We start from the raw sequence: 18,092 nt of genomic DNA on the forward strand, positions 1-18,092 counted from the left end.
CCAAGTAGGATTGGGCCCTTCAGTAGTAGTCTGTATCAAGATTAAATCTAGGCACTCCCCTCATATTTCAAAACTGATAGCACAAGACTTTGTTCGGTGGAAGAGAATTTCATGCACTTTGTGTGTGGGTATGTGCGGGTGTACATGCCCTTGCATGTTGTACTCCAGGATCTTCAGATGATCACCTTAGTCTCCTCCACCACCAGTTCCGTATATGCTGTGGAATCATGATCAAACATTTTCAACTATCATTGGTTTATCAAATAATTTCTGTGGCAGTGAATGGTATATATTTAAAATACTTTACTGAACAGGAACGGGTGGGTAGAGAAAGAGCACCAATGGGCAGAACAATTTCTGTGCAAATAGCACAGCACAGTAAGGTAGGATTTCCCTGCCATGCCCCAACACACAATGGCAGGCAAGCTGGCTCAAGCATGCTTTGTTTTTCTCAAGCTCAGGGAAGTGGATCCAAGATGCCTGCAGCTATTCCTTCCTTCTAAGAGGTTTTCCCTCTTGTCATTGTGCATAAATCTTACTTGCTTTTTTGCCATGGTCTGCTACCCCTAAAATCAAAAGCCTTTCTCACTACCAGGCTTCCTGGACCATAGATCAAATAAATCCTTGGAGACAAGCAAAAACCTGATAGAAAAAAAGGAATCTTTCTGGAGGCTAGCATGTTAAAATGCTCTTTGAATGCTTAAAAAAGGCCTTGTGTAATTCTCTTTTCCCAGTCTTTGACTAATGTGCCTTGTTGTAGTTGCCTTAGCAAAAGCTTGTTTACAGTTTCTGGGTTTGTGAGATATAGCTTCATTCAGATATATAGGATTCCATCTTTAGAAAGTGAAGACATCACATTGCATTATAATTGTTTGGCACAGTGTTACCGGGTACTGTAGGCTTATACCATGATCTCGGAAGCTAAGCAGGGTCAGGCCTGGTTAGTACTTGGATGGGAGACCGCCTGGGAATACCGGGTGCTGTAGGCTTATACCATAGTCTTTCGAGACTGAAGGTTACCAACCATGATCTATTTTCTCATGACAGCACGTGCCCGATCTTGTCTGATATCAGAAGCTAAGCAGGGTCAGGCCCTGGTTAGTACTTGGATGGGGGACGGCTTGGGAATACTGGGTGCTGTAGGCTTATACCATAGTCTTTCGAGACTGAAGGTTGCCAACCATTTTCTCATGAGAATGAGTCCCAGGAAAATGGATATGATAGAACGTATGGTTTTGCGCAAAATGAACTGTAACAGTGATTTTATCCTGAGAAGCCATTATCAAGCATTGTCCACTCTTTGCCTACAAGGGGATGCAGGCAACAACTTATATGGAAAGGAGTATCTAGGACAGCTGAGACATGGAAATGGCAAAATGGCGGCCACCAACCTTGCTTCCTAATACAAGGTGTGTGTTACATTCTGTTTGCTCGTTTGCTAGTAGAGTGGACAAATCTTCAAGATGAGTTCTAAATGTAAATCTTCTGGTTCACAACTCACCATATACACTAAATCCACTTATCACCTCTCCTGAGTACCACCGTCTGTCCCACCGTTCCTGTCAGCTTCACGTGCCATTCGGTTTTGACTGGCGTGCTTCAACATGAAGGCAAAGTGTTCAGGAGTCAGACAAGGATTGTTTATGCTAAAAACAAAACAAAATGTTTCAATGAATCCAAATCATACCATGTCCAGGGCTGATGCCAGGCTGTTTTGCATCCCAGGCAAGGCTAACTACTTGCACCCTCCAAAATTTGCCTGTAAGATAAAAATTTAAGTGCATTTTCACTTTTTATGCTTGTTGTGGTATTTATCTTAAGATTTAAAAAAAACAAACATAAATTGTCAGTTATATTTTTTACATGGGCTAAAAACAACTAATCTGTACAATACTTCCCTCCTCAAAAGTCAGTACTGAGCCTCTCTGAAGTCTGTATCCTATGCTGCTGCCTAGCTGGCCTAATGATAGCACCAGCCCTGACTATGCCACTATAAAGGCAAGCACATTAGCAAGCACCCTGCAACTGGTGTTGCAGGAAGACACAGTGGTTTCCCCAGTACTATTGTGGGACATAGAGTGTGCGTTGACAAAAGTACAGGACTTCTAGAGACAGCAATCAAACTCAGAATCCAGCAGGGTAGGGCTGTGGTTGTTTTCATGTATACATTTCCACATTCCTACATCTATGTTCTTTTCCTGTAGTCAGGGTCAGCCCATTCATGAGTCAGGAGGCCTTGGTCCCTGTAAGCCAGCTCAGTGATTCATTGTTGGAGTATTGTACACTATATGAACTGTTTGGCTATCATGACATCATTTATACACATTTTAATAAAAGAAAGGAAGTTCAACACTGGACAGAGACAAAATCTCTTCCCCCCCCCCCCCGGTTAATATTGCACTACACACACAGGCAATATATAAAAAGCCAAGCTCTGGTAGTCCTGCCAAATGTTTTATTCATTGCTTTTTGCCCTTGGGAGAGCAGGAACAATCCTTTTGTTTATAAAACCTTTCTTTTTACATTTTTTGGGTTGCCAGAGCAGATACTTTGAAATGTGATCTCCATTATTTATTTATTTATTTATTTATTTATTTATTTTTTGCAAACAGCAGGCTGCGTAGTGTGTATGACGTGCCCTGAGCTTTACACTACCAGCTCTTTCTCTCTGCAATACAAATAAAAGCTTAGGAACTTCATGATATGTTCCAAACTCTCTTAACAATTTTTATTTATTTTTTTTTGCATTGCAGTTCTAGTGGTTTACAGCATAACATTTGCTCCTCATGCAATGTTAGTCTCACATCACGTGCAATGGTGGTTTTACCAGTTTGGATTAAGTTGTTCCTTCCAATGCAAAGAGCAGCCACTAGATTCAAATGAGAGAGCTCTGTTCCTCTGCTGTAGGGAATTTAAAAGCTGCATTCCTGACACTTGGATATACTTGAAGAGCTGGGAGTCTTGGTGTTATTTACCAACTCATCCATGAACTCTTCAGGCAACCTGAGGCCAGATGCTGTCCTTCAGTCTCACTTCCCTGGACATATTATGAGAATAAATACTCTTTATATCTTCAGAGTGGGATTGAGACAAAGACTGTAAAGCAGATCCTTAAACAGAGGCCATCCAGCACTGGAGATTGGGGTCATGCAGAGGAGTGAGGAGCAGAAATATTGCTTCTGATAGTTTACTGAAGCTTTAGCCTGTGCACTAAACTGCCTCCTCCTCTTTTGTTCCTAACTTCGTGCACTTGTATGCACTTCGTGCACCGTCCACATAATTCCTGTTCAGAAGTTATTCCTCCCTCTGTTAACAAGAAAGGGGGATCATGCCAGCTAGCAACACCCCTGAACTAATGCAGGATACCCCAGGCATCTGTGCTTGCCTACAAAAGGTACTGCTGAATGCAGGAGACCCTGCTGTGGGCAGTGCATGAAAATGCAGGATGCATGCAGTGCTGTCACTAGGGAGTATGAAGGAGGGGGTACAGACCACACCAGATGACACCCGGGGGGGGGGGTGACACCACTAGTGGCCAAAATTTTGAAAATATTTTGGAAAATTTGTATTCATGGATAATACCATCATGTTTGTGTATCATTGGAAAGGTAATTTCATGCAGAATGTAATGCAGAAAACCATGTTGAAATATTTGCATTTTATCAAACGTTATGGCCAAATAACCAGTAAAGGAAAATACAATTGGCCTTATGTAACAAAAAGTGGATTTTCTTAACTCAAAACAGACCGATGAGACTGATTATTCTGAGAGCCAATGGGGTGTTATTATGACACAGCAGGGAACCAATAAGGTGTTAATATGAGTCAGCTCTAATTTCTATGTATCAAAGCTAATACTAGAACTCTTATTCAGTTGTGTGAGTGTCATCAGGTTGGCCACTGGTTTTTTTCTTGGTTAGTGATTTGTTGGGGATATATATTTAAATAAATAAATAAATAAATAAATAAATAAATAAATAAATAAAATGGGGATTACACCAGCCCTAGTGATGACACTGCATTTAAGCTGTGTGTATGATATAATTTATTCTCTATGGTCTGGTATGGGAGGATGTCCATCATGGGAGTGATACAATGAGCTCTCACACCAGGTGACACAAACTCTAGTCATGCCTCTGGATGCATGACTAGATGGCACACTTGTTTTTTCCTTCACCTGAAATTCCTGCACTGGGGAACACAAATCTTATCACCCCTACTATGGCCATGGGACATCACTCTACCCCTTCTTTTGAGGACTTCCTTCAAGCCCCTGCAACGATGTCAATGTCTTCTGTGTCCTTGGAAGTGACACCTGCAAAACTGGGCAAAGGTCCTTTAAGAGCCACTTTACAGTGCTTTTGTGTGCTCCACCAGCAAAGGTTCTCAGTAGGACTGGGCCATTAAGAATGCTTTTGTCTGAGTAAAGGTCTATCTCTTCCATTCTGTCATGGAGAGTGACTAGCCAGAGACTTCTGGGAATTGTACAAACCAATTGTGATATTTATAGGCAATTTCAGTTGTCTTCCCCACTAGTCTGCATCCTGCTTGATAAGTTATGCGCTAGACATGCCACAAACAGATCACGAACCATTAGAGACAAGCTGATGAGGTACTAGCAGTTGCTTCAGTAAATGCACTTTATTAGTTGGATGGTAGCTCTGATTCCATTTTAAGTCTTTTGCTAAGGTTATAAACTATATTCCATGATTTATATGAGTAATTACATTTTAAGTAAATAGCTGCCATAGATATGTAGAAAAATCACTTATCCTCTGCAGTTCAACTATTAATTTTGTCTTAATGATGCTTGCTGTAAGTGCACATTATTCAGGTTTTTTTTTCCTTCCCCCAAGATAGAAAAGTAAGTATAACATCTATTTATTTTTATTTTCTTTAGACCAGGGATAGCCATATAATTCCAATAAACAGGACAATTTATTGCATTTAATTTTATCTGCAATTCACAAAATGTAGAGCTTACAAATCAAGAATACAAAATCAACCAAACTTCTGTCTCAAGAGCGTGATTGGAATTTGTATTCTAGCCCTGCAACACTGATCAGACTTATCACAAGTACTTAAAAGACTTAAAAGATCTTCATGTCATTCATGAATCAATGAACATAAAATGTCACATAAAATGGCCACCACTTGGCACTCACTTGAAACTACATCTGCATAGCAGCTGCTCCATTTGTGTGCAATGACTTCACTACATTGGCAGCATTTAACAGGGCTGGACCATTCATGAGGCCAACTCCTCAGGCAGGAGACTGATAAGGGGCACCCACTTTGCTCCACCTGCTTGCCTCCACTGATCCACCTCCTTCACTCCTTGTATTGGAGAAGGAAGAGGGGGGCAAAACAGAAGTGTGCAGGGGAGCAGTGGGCTAGTGTTGAAGGAGCAGAGATTGGCACATCACCAGGTAATGGGATAGCATTTGGTATGTTGCCTCAGGAGCCAGAGGTCTTGGGTCAGCCTTGGCCTCAATCATGCAGTATATATCTGTATAATCTTGATCATAACTTCAAGACATGGGAGAGCCCAATCATCACACAGGCCACCCTTTCAGTAGCACAACTTCTTCTGAGGCATCACTATGCAGCTCAGCAGCTGAGATGCCTTGGCAGAAGCGGTGCTGCTGAATAGGTGGCCCACATGTTAATTGGGCTCTTCCAGCACCTTAGAAGTGTCTCCCTCTCTAATCTTCTCTCACCCTTCTTGGTCTGCCCCTTGTCCCATAGCATTCCTTGCCTTCCTATGTCTCCTTCTGTCTCTCCTTCCAAGAGCCTTGGCAGAAGTGGTGCTGGGTGAACCCAATTATCATGTGGGTCTCAACTGGCCCTCAGGCAGGGTGATCAGATACAATGGAGGACAGGGTTCCTGTACCTTTAACCACTGTATAGAAGAGTTTGGCAGGTGCGGTAAGTTTGGCAGGTGCGGCTCAACATGGAAGGGTTTTAAAAGCTGCCCCTGACAAAATTCCCTCTTCTATACAAAGGTTAAAGGTATAGGCACTCTGTCCTCCATTGTATCTGGTCACCCTGCCCTCAGACCTTATGTTTGACACCCCTGGTCTAGCTGATAGCTTCAGCTATCCAACCCTTCTCTTAAATCATTCTTCCTTCAAAGCAGCACTTCTTCATTCAGTAACAAAAAAAGACCATTTTCTTTTTTAAGTGCAGAGTCAGGAGTCTTGCAAAGCAAAAGTGTGAGAACTTATCAAAGTGTTTCCTCATCATCTTTTGAAGCAAAGATACAGAAAGGAAAGATTGAGAAGAGACAGAACCTCCCTGCCATAAACGGCAACAATGAGGGCAACCTTTCTTTTAAGTCTATTGAATGAACCAACCTAAACTGGAGCACTAAAAAAAAAAAGACAGAAAAACTAACCTAACAACACAACAACAACAAATGGTTTTTCTTCTGAGCTAAGAATGCTTTTCAAGCTTCCTTTCATTTTCTTGTGTAAAAAAGATACTTGGCCTTAAAAGGAACAATAGGCAGACATATAGAAACACTCTCCCCTCCAGGTGATTCCAGAAATAATTCAGGCACAAGGTATGTTTTGCAAAACATCCTCCAGACATAGCACCCAGCAAAGAAGCTGTGAGGACCATCGTTCCCAAAGTCTACATGCTGCTCAGGCTTGTAGCAGAATCCAGGCTCCAAGAGAGTCTGTTCCTCAGCATTTGGCATGAGCCTTAGGGCCCAATCCTATCCCACTTTCCAGCACTCTGCAATGCAGCCCTGAGGTAAGGGGACAAATATTCCCTTTCCTTGAAAAGATCTCCACAACTGTTCCCCCTCCACAGGAAGCATCCCATGCCTCATTGCAATGGCCACATCAGCGCTGAAAAGTTGGATAGAATTGGGCCTTAGTTGTTGCCACCGCACCTCAGTAATTTACGAAAAGGAGAGAGTAGCAGCAACAGTGAGAGCTCATATCAAGCATTATAAGCACATAACAAATTCAATTAGATTCAGGATCAGACTCTAGAGTGCACAGGGTCTGATCTTAATGAGATTTAAGAGACAGATGTCAATATAAGATTTAAGGTTCAGGATTTTGCCCTGTCACTGTTTACAACTCACTGAGCCATTCACAGCTTTTCTGAACACTACCTGGTGTTCATTGGTGTATCCCAGGGATGCCTCTTAGATAGTATTGCCAGATCTGAGGAGTCTGAAGACAACACCAGGAATGAACCATTGAGTCTGCATCATCCATAGCTGATCCATAGTTCATTATTGAATGTAGACCCCTGCTTGAAATTTTTATTGTATGGCACAACCTAGCCCTAAATGTCACTACACCATAAGATCTCTACATTATCTACCAAGAATTTGTTGCATGGCAAGTAAAACAATGGTACTATACAAGATTCAAAAAAATCACAATTTTTCCAAGGCTACCATCAGATCAAACTGTACAGTGACATGACAAACAGTCCAATTCTACTTATCTCCACATGCAGCAGTACAATTCCACATGGTTCATGTTGTATCTCACAAAGGAGTTTTGGCCTCTGAAGGCCTCCTTGGGGTAAGGGAACATTTGTTCCCTTGCCCAGAAATAAGCCATGGTGGCCCACTGGGTCTACTCAGACCTGTATCAGCTATATTGCTGGAGTGAGTCTGTGTGGCCCTAGGTTGGAGTATTAAGGCTGGGAAGGGGGGCAGGATGTCGGCAAGAGGGATAAGATATAGGTTTGTGCCACTGCCTCTGATACCACCCCCTTCCTAACCCCGATCTGCCCTCCTCCCTGCCCCCACTGCTGCCTCTTTCTTCCCCCTTTCTGCTTCTCTCCCACCTCCTGCTCTGACTTACCGGCATTGGCAGGTGTCCCTGATCCACCAGCACATGGATCCAACCACTCACCACTTCTGACAGTGGCCAGACCCTGCCCAATGACCTGTTGCTTTTTGTGACAGCCATAAAGAGCCTTGCACCACTGGAACAAGAGTTCCAGTAGTGTAAGACCTGAATAGGATTTGGGCCAAAAGGCATTCATTGGGACTAATTCAAGTGTTTGGAGACTGAAGCCTGGTTTAGCTAAAGCTAGTGTGTACTATGAAATGAGCAGATCTCAAAATAAATATATGTTTCAAACACATTTGACTTTTTTTTAATTAGAAAGTGAATTTAAAGATATTCCAAGTTAGTCTGCACAGCTTACCGAAAACTTTCATATTGATACTGACTGGAGAGTACATGATTTTCAAGTTTTGCACAATGCAAATTTATAACAATTGATCAGCAGAGGATCCATTGGACCAATAATCTAGAACAAAGAAAGTATCTGATCAGTTAACAATGACATCCATGAACCAGTCAACTGCTAGATACATCACTGGGGTACCTCAATAAAAAGTTTAAGTAGAATGGTGGGCAACTGGATTTGCTTGCCTGAAAATTGATGGTATGGGAATGAAAATTGTGAATTTGTGAAATTAGAAGGAATTGTGCATAAGACAAGACCAGGTAGAAAGCAGCCTGATAGACCAGGATAGTTGCATAACACACTTTAATGGTCTTTTGTCTCTTAATTATCCACATTCTGAATCTGCCTTGGGATATGGACATTTAATGCTGAGTAATAGAAAACGATCAGTTTTGTAAAGCATTGGGGGAATCTAAAAGTTCAAAGCAGTTCTCAAAAGTTATGATTGCTTTATTTCCTTAAGGTAAAATGATTCATAAAACACAATCACAATATAACCCAGGACCGAAGCAAAATCAATAACTGAGTAATATTTCAGTTCTGTCAGCACATATTATGCAAGCAGAGAAAAGTCCGGCGTGTGTGTACAGTACATTATGATTTTAATATATCAATGTACAAAATGGAGAAATATCAAAGCAGATTATGTGGCATTGTAAGTATTATTATTTCTTATCAGTTCCACCATGAAGGTAGTAAAATATTTATAGCTAATCTCAGTGGCAATTATCCCTTTGGTACTTTTCTGCTCTGCCTTACATTTTCAGTTACACTTGCTGACTAAGAGAAACAGACTCTTTCCACTGCTCTGCTGAGATGGAAAACCACCCACTGGATCCACCCACTGTCAAGCCAAATCCAGGCACCTTTCCCACATACCTGAGTACAAGACTTAATGCCTTAAGAAAATAAGAACAGCTCCACTGGATCAGGCCATAGGCCCACCTAGTCCATTTCATTCATTAATACACAGGCCTGCCATAACTGAAATGTAAGGGGACTGCTGTTTGTACATAATTCATTTTTTTCCATGTTAGTTAAATTAAAAAGAATAAAAGTCTCATAATATGCACAGTATAGAACTCCCTGGAGTGCTACTTTAGGGAAAAAAATAGGGTTTTGCCTAATGCATTATAGCTGTATTGTATGGTCTAATACATGTGCATTTAAAAACTGTTAAAAATGATCATGATTTATCCAACAAACATAGAGCTACTGCCTTTCATCATCTAAACACTCATCCATACAATTTTTAAAACTAATACTACAATATTTTCCTGACATTCCATTAGGATTCAAATCTATTACTTTCCATTGCATAATTTCATATCTGTCCTTTAGATAGGCCCAGGGCTTTTTTTGTAATGGAATGCACCGGAACGGCTTTCCGGCACCTTTTTTTCCCTCCACTCTGCCCCCACCTTTTCCCCCCCTGCCTGCACCACCCCGCCCCCTTTTTTCCCCTCCTCGTTGCCCCCACCTTTTTTCCCCTGCCTGCACCACCCCACTCTGCACTGCTGGCTAGGGAGGGATTCGAACCTCCAACCTTGTGCTCCACAGCCCAGCACTCTCTCCATTGGGCTATAGGAAAGCCTATTGTCAAAGTGTTCAGAACTAATATATAAGGTCTTCAGCCCAGCTGGTGGCTATCAGTGCCTCAAGTGTTAGTTCCAAACACTTTGAGCCTAAGAGCTCTGGTGGCTCAGTGGTTAAACTATAGGTCTGTGGAGCCAGAGGCTAGGGGTTCAAATCCCACTGAGGAATTTTTTTTTTTTAAGGTGGGAAGGGTGCTCCATGGCTGCAAAATATAAAGGTTGGTTGCTAGTTGCCCAAAGGGGGGCCAGTTGAGGCTGCAAAACTCCTCAAAGTTCAGTCCCAGGCAGGCTCTTTTTTGACCTTTTTTTTTTTTTTTTAAGTTCCAGTTAGGACTTAACCCACAATTAAGCTCCTGGAGTGAGCCCCCTGCTGGAGGCTGTGGGTTAAGTCCTACCTGGGACTTTAAAAAAAAATAATAATAATAATAATAAAATAATCATAATAATTCATATAATAGAACCAAGGGGAAAATCCACTTCATGACAGACAATGTGTTTTCTATCTGCAGAGCTACATCCTGGGCACTGTTTCTTGGTCACACTACTAGAGTACGAAAGAATCTTGAAAATTGACTTTTTAATGTAATAGATCATAATACATCCAGGACAATGAGCAAGTAAATTCCCTGTGGAGTAAGAACTTGCTTGCAGGAGCATGCCCAGCAAGAATGCAGCCGCCCCATCCTTTGAATGAGAACAATTGTCAAGAAGGTAGAAAGTGAAGTGTAGTCCTTCACTTAACTGATCTGATGTACTATCGAAAGTGTGGCTGGTGAATACAATGTACAGTATGTCAAAGACTGTAGCCTTGGGAGCTCTCTGCATGCCTCTCCACTCTATAAGGTACACTTCTCCATTCTGAAGATTATTTGTGCACCAGCACTAAGATTTCAAGCACAAATACCTTCTTCATCTTATCGGTAGATGTCCCTAGGTAATTCTTGCAAAGTTGTTGCAAAGTTCCCTACAAAGGGCAGGGGAAAAAAAGAAAAATCCATAACCATGTTATTTAACAGCAGTATAGAAGAGCTAAATAAACACTGGTATAAAAGAAAGTCAATGAGGGATATTGGTCATCTCCCAAGAGCCTTGCAGCATGTCAGATGTTGACTGCTTTTAGCTTAATCCTGTTCAGATGTGGTTTGCAGCAAAAGCAGAAGGGCTACTTTGATATTATCATCATCTTCTTTAAACAGTAGAAACTGGTGAAGCTTTCCAAGTTGCTTGTCTTGGGACCAAATACAAGGAGGGACCAGAGGAACAGTGTTGTAAACTTTTTTGCAGAAACCTCATTATTTAAAAGTGTTTGAAAATAGTGTTCTTTACCTTACTCAGAAGTAAGCCCATTGTGTTCCGTAAGACTTAGGGCAGTGGTTTTCAAACTTTTTGGCATCAGGACCCACCTGATGCTTCACTTTTTAGCATCAGGACCGACCTGAAGTTTCACTTTACCAGCTGCTCAAGCCTCTGTGGCTATAATGATGATTGGGCAGCAGTGCTCCCCCTAAGAAGCAGGTTGTTTAAAGCTTGATGCACATAGCCTCATCTTCCCTGCCAGTTTTGTGAGCCACCAAAAATTGGCTTGTGACCCCACTGGTAGAACATGGATCCAGAGTTTGAGAACCACTGACTTAGAGTGTAACCCTATCTTACTCACCGGAAACAAACATCTCTACTCATTATTTACGTATTTAGAAAGGTGAGAAGGAAGAATTGGGGTGTAGGAAACTGTAGGTGCCATGATCTCTTCAAACACAGAACGTAGGCACCCGCAAGGGTCATGAGACACATGGTTACTGACCAATTTTCTCTCTGAGGCCTCTTGTGATTCTGTTTATAATCTTTGACCCAGCCAGATTCAGGACAGCTTCTACAGGTTTCAATGTCGTGAACTAGTCTCCAACCTCTGTTTATTACCTAAGCACACAAATATATGCCGTGCGACAGTCTTACTCCAAATGCTGTGCACTCAGTAATATCAGGTGCATGAATAGTCTGTTAGACCAAACTAAATGTGACATTGGCAGCCCAATTCTAATTAGCTTTCGTGGTGGTGTAAAGCCACATATGATAGCGTACATACTTGACGATGTCACAAACAAGGTGACCAGATGTCCTTTTTTTCAGGACATGTCCTCTTTTTTAGCCTCATGTCCTGGAAAAGAACGTGAATGTCTTCCTTTTCCCTGTGAGCAGGCAGCGAATAGCCTTCTTATAATTAATAAGTTACCAGTATATGTAAGAAATTATATCTGAAGGCCTTAGGAATGGACCTCAATCGATGGGAAACCTTGGTCTCTGAGCATCCCACTTGCAGACAGGCTGTGCAGCATGGCCTCTCCCAGTTTGAAGAGACACTTGCCCAACAGACTGAGGCGAAGAGGCAAAGAAGGAAGGCCCACAACTGGGGAGACACACCAGGGACAGACTACATTTGCTCCCAGTGTGGAAGGGATTGTCACTCCCGAATTGGCCTCTAGTTCTGGAACAGCCACACTAGACGCTGTTCCAGAACTGAAGGATGCCAGTAACAATGATGATATGCAATATAGGTTTAATTTTAATAATAAGTAATATAGTATTTAAATTACTATGTTGGCAACCTTCAGTCTCAAAAGACTATGGTATCGCGCTCTGAATGGTGGTTCTGGAACAGCGTCTAGTGTGGCTGAAAAGGCCGATCCGGGAGTGACAATCCCTTCCACACCGGGAGCAAGTGCAGTCTGTCCCTGGTCTGTCTCCCTAAATTAACCACATGAAATCAGTACACAAGTCTAACTTTTCTTTTGTCATGACCTACATTGTTCTTGGGTGTCCTACATTTTGGGGTACCTTGCCCTCTTTTATGGTTATGACATCTGGTCACCCTGGTCACAAACAGCATGATACCAGTGGCCATTTTGGGGGTGCTGGCACAAATGGCAGCAGCAGCCCTGGCACACTGTCATCGAGGGTGGTCTATGCTGAGGTAGATAAGCCATCTCCGGAGGCAGGTGATAGGTGGTAGGGGAATGGGATGGGGAGGAGGAATGGGGGGTTTCTAGGTGGGGAAGGTAAGGTTGGGAGGCTGAATAGGGAGGGACAGGTAGATCCGAGCAGCAGCAAATTTCACTATGATCCTATTGCTATTCCCTCTCCCCTTCCATCTCCCTTGCTCTCCTTGGACCTGTGCTGACAAAATCTGTGTGTACAAATCCAAGGAGATCCATTCAGACAGTTCCCTCCCCATGTAGACCTCTGTGACAGCCCCCCATAGGATGCAGTGTGCGTGCTGTTGGTCCAGCTGCATCAGCACAGGAGGGGGGGTGAGGGTCGGTTTATTTAGGATTGAGCTGTAATGCATCATAGTCTATTTTGGCAAGTTTTTGTCTCAATACAACAGCTGCATGGAGCTTCAATCTGGCTCAGATTCCATGTGTGGAAGCAGAGGGCACTTCATCATGCTTCTGCACTTTTTCTAGCCAAGACTCCCACTGCAAGGTGCTGCAGTAGCAGCAGCAAATGGTGCTTTTAAAGGCTATAGCAGCACTAGGAAGTAATTAGTTGCAGGGGTAAGGTGTAGAATTCTCTCCATTTTGGTGTAACAATCCTGACCCAGACTGGTGCCCTTGTGCAGTCAACATTTTAAGATAAGCTAGATGATACATTTGCTGTGCCTCGTTATTCCCAGGTATGGGAGGCTAAAGTAAGAGTTCTAGTAAGAGTTGCCTTATTTTGTTGGTCATATGAACAACATCTGCATTTAATACAAATCCAAAGAGTAGAATAGCATAGGCAATGTGCAGAGGAGCATGAACCAGGCTTACTATTATATTGACATATTAACTAAATATTAAGGTTACTATACTATAATTGGAAAGGCTTCAACAAACTGAAAACTTTGGACTTCAGCGAAGGATTGCCCCAATGATTCAGCAAAATAGGCATCTATAAAATTGCAGCCTTGGGTGTTTTTTAGAAAGACACTTTTAAGCTACTACTGTGTCACAACCAGGGACAGATCCAGTGTTTGTGGTGGGGGGGCGGGGCATGAGTACCAGGGCCTCTGAGAGCAATTTTATCAGGGGGTACAAAGTTTCTATGGGGCCCCTTCCGGGGGGAGGGGGGGTGGCAGTGGCAGAATGAGGGCAAAACAGGCAGGAGGAAAGTAGCAACAGTCAGAATAGTCTTTGCAGCCCAGGTCTACCATTCTTCCGAATGCAGAGCTCAGGTCTACCTGTTTGCCTGCCGCTGGCAGCTAGACATAGAAAACCAAACACACTCCTAAGTCTCTCTAAAATCTTTCAGATATAGAAAATCATTGCAAGAGCTTAGAATCATTGTATTTAGTCTCACACTGGAATCAAAAGTGTCCTGTATATACCAAAACTGACTTCTGCAACAGCTTCAGTCCCACAGCTGTGTCCCTGAGCTCCTCTATGCTCCTTAGCAGATCCACAAGCCAAAGAACTACTGTAGCAGGTCAGTTTCCTCCCAGATGTGACATGGTTAAGGAATGTGTGTATTCCTGGTGTATATAGCTTGCGGCAGTAGTCACCGTCATGTACCCTCATGTGCAGTGAGTCTAGGTGAGACTGGAAAATGTAAGATCTCAGAAAATTTCTGGGCGCCCTTCTTTGGCTCCTGGGCCCCCTTTCTGACCCTGGGCCTGGGTACAAATTACCCCCTTTACCCCCCTTTCCTATGCCCTGATGAGTACTACCTTAACTCCAGAGCCCATGTCAACCAGGCAGGTAGACCTGGGCTCCCCATTGACCTTTGGCTTCTGTGGCTGAGATTTGCTGGGTGGGTAGACATTAGTTCCTGCCAGGATTTGGAGCCCAGATCAACCTGCCCGGTAGACCTGGGCTCCCATTCTGACCGCCCTCTGGGGTTACTGCTTCCAGGGTAAACATAGGCTCCCAGCTGTGCTTGGGCTGTGCACGCACAGTGCTCTGGGGCTTGAATCTATGCCCAGAGGGGGGTGATAATATTATGAGACCTCATGCCATTCAGAGTGTCAACCAGGTGCAATCCTACCGCTGACACCCCAGCCAGTGGGCATTCCCCTGGTGCCCAACTTCACTCCCCATCCTGGTGGGTGCCCTTCCCTGCTGGCGCAACAGTTTGGGAGGGCCACACGCCCATGGCTGCCCCTGGATCCGCCCCTGGTAACAACAAACATGCAAAAACTCCAATTAATCATGAGCTACACAAAAAGTACTTTGCAACATGGACCTCCTGTGTGAGTAGTTCTCTATCATTAACACTAATCTCTGAGGCAGAAGAAGCATTTATTGGTTTAAGCAGAAAGAAGGACAGACCATATCTCTTGCTGACACACAATGCACACAGAGAAGCCAATTGGGCAATGGCTGTCTGACAGAATACAAACACTGTCAGTCTGGAACTGCATTTAATTTTAATATTGATTTGTTGAGACAGAGGTTGCTAATAAATACTCGCTTCTTCTGAGCCATTAGCCTATAGCTGCAAGTCCTTTATATACTTGATTGTGTGTCTCTTTCATGAAGCTTGAGCCCTAACAGACTTTGGTTGAAAGTCTCTCTACCTGTAAACTAGTTGCAAGCTGATGTGTTGATGGAGGGGGCTATGCCATTTCTGCTATAGTGATATATTATACCACTGTATTACCCAATATACCACTGAGCTGTGGAGCCCAAGCCTCTTTCCCCAACCCATGCCTCAGGAGATAGATTGAAACTTGCCTGCTGTTGAGACTGCACATAGGAATTCCTCTTCTTTTCTAACAGGGGCAGCTTGGACCACTGCTCCTCCAGCTTCTCTTCATGCTTCCCATAGCAGAATCTGGGAGGGGGAAGTGAAAAGAGCAGAGGAGCAGGAACTCAAGAGTGATTCCCAGAAGACACTCCAGGCTATTGCCACTCTCGTCTCCCTCTTCAGAAAGAGGGAGATTATTTGCCCGGGCCACACATGTTTGGACCTGTGCCTGTGGCAGGATAGAAAGCAGCTGCAGTACATTGCATTAGCCTTTTGGAAAACCCCAAACTCCAAAAGCCACTGTGACTTTGCTCTGCAGAGCAGTATGTCAGAGAGATGTAGGGGGAGGGAAACAGTTGAGATGCCATGCAGCAACACTGCCACCTTTGTCTCAGCACACAAGAGAAATCTCCCTTCTTGCCACGTGGCACTGCTCTTGGTTTTCCAGTCACCAAGACGTCATCTCTGAGCCTTGTTCAGCGCAACAAAAATAAATATATGGTGAGAAAGTAGTAAATAGGGACCAGAAATTCCAGTCTAGGCTTTGGAATGGACACAACCCATCAATTCTGTCCTTTTATGTTTTCTTTTGAAAGGGTCAGAACTGCATCTCATGACTGACCAGTAGACAGACAGTAATGACAGATTCCTAAAGGTAAACATCTCCAGAGTGTCCCTTATGTTTAAAATTTAGCACTGCTGACCACAACTCCTGTAACCTGTAGCTAGAGCCAGTATGGCATAGCAGATGAACAGCTGGATTTGGGTTTTAATCCACAACAGTCACTGAGTGGACTTGAGCAAATTATTCCTTTGCAACCGACTTACAGCCCAAGCCTATGTATAACTACTCAGAAGTAAGTCCCATTACAGTCAATGGGGCTTACTCCCAGGAAAGTGTGGATAGCATTGGGCTGTCACTTAACAGGGTTTTGTGACAATAACATGGATTTACCCCTATATGCCTCTGCAAGCTCTTTGGAGGGTATGCAGGATATAAATGTGGTACATACGGTAAATAAAACAACTCTCATTACAGTGATACTTTGATTTAACACAAGCCAATAGGGGCTAGGAAATTAAACTGTGAAATTTACATAAATGATGTAACAAACAAAAGCACTAACATTTTGCCTTCAGTCTTGTCAAAATGAAGCATGTACATCTTCCTACTGCCCTCCAGTGGTAGTTAAAAACTATTTTTACAGAAGGAATATAAACAGAAGCAACCCTGATTTAGCTAGAGACTCTCTAGAAGTACCAGTGTGTCCTTGTGAGTGACACGACACTAGGTGGTAGTATGAATGAAAACAAAAAAGAAAGGATAATGATGGGATTGATTATGAATGAGGTGAGAAACAGCGGAAGGAGATGAGGCAGGAGTGGACAAACAGCACCTCTGAAGACAATTAATTGAGCTATAAGATTGGATTTCCTTTCAATCCACTTTTCAAAGAAATATCCTCTTATGTTTGTTTAGCAGAGGGAGAGCAACTGTGTCTTCAGGGCAGGGCATCTTTTCCCTTGCCTGTTGCTGGTATCTATTCTGTATTTTTTTTTTTATTGTAACCCCTTTGGGGATAGGGAAGTATTTATTGATTTAGGATGCAATCCTAACCAACTTTCCAGCACTGGTATAGCTGTGTCAGTGGGTCATGTGCTGCAACCTGCAGTTGGGGGGGGGGCAGTTATGGAGGCCTCCTCAAGGTAAGGCAATGTTTGTTCCCTTACCTCGGAGCTGCACTGCCCTTATGTCAGTGCTGGAAAGTGAGTTAGGATTGTGCCCTTATTTTACTATGTAAACCACTTTGTGAACTGTTCCAAGCAGTATATACATCATCATCATCATCATGTTAATAATATTATCAAATTCAAGACAAGGTGTCCTTAGCAAATAAACACTGATTATATTGTTTCTGAACCACAGAAATGCACATCCCAACATGGTATTTGAAAAGGAAAGCCCTCTTAGGCACTGTGTAGCAAATTTGCTGCCCCATATAAAGTGATTACCAACCAAAGATTAAGCATGATTGTATTTCTTTCATTTTTTCCTCCAGTAATTTCAGAGGAAAGTGCAGGCTGTAACATCACATAGGAGTTTAGGTGCCCAGGGCTGGTCATGAGTCCTAAGATTATTATTATTAACAGTATTTATATACCACTTTTCAACAAAAGTTGAGGTTCGATTACCACCTTTAGCTTTCAGACCCAGAAAGAAAGCAAAACGTAGCTACCTCCTGCTGGTTTTCTTTGGAATCATCAATTCATAGTCAGTCTGGTTTTTTTTAAATTTCAGCAACTCGTCATGTTGCAGAGAAGCAAGCAATGTAAAATCTCAGCATTGCATTTATATACTCAATGGGATTGTCTGTGTCCTTTTCTGCTACCTTAATCCACTTACAGCATTTATTACCCATCTCAATGAACCTGTGCTAATTCAAGACATGGAATAAAAGATAGCCCTGTTCTTTCTTTGAAAGGAGTTGCAATAATTACAAAGTGCAAGTAATGGAGCTGAAACTAATTCCTCAGACAGTAAGTAGT

The 18,092-nt window shown here is 42.8% G+C and overlaps 1 long non-coding RNA gene across 1 annotated transcript in view; it reads right to left on the reverse strand.

The window, feature by feature from the left end:
• Positions 1 to 1,276: 1,276 nt before the first annotated feature.
• LOC136640901 (uncharacterized) overlaps positions 1,277 to 18,092 on the reverse strand; it is a 59,658-nt gene continuing 42,842 nt past the window's right edge. Inside the window, exon 3 of the long non-coding RNA XR_010793831.1 lies at positions 1,277 to 1,646. This is a non-coding gene — a long non-coding RNA (uncharacterized lncRNA). The remainder of the gene's footprint in view (positions 1,647 to 18,092) is intronic.

Source organism: Tiliqua scincoides, chromosome 2 (genome assembly GCF_035046505.1).
Source record: "Tiliqua scincoides isolate rTilSci1 chromosome 2, rTilSci1.hap2, whole genome shotgun sequence".
Classification (NCBI taxonomy): domain Eukaryota; kingdom Metazoa; phylum Chordata; class Lepidosauria; order Squamata; family Scincidae; genus Tiliqua; species Tiliqua scincoides.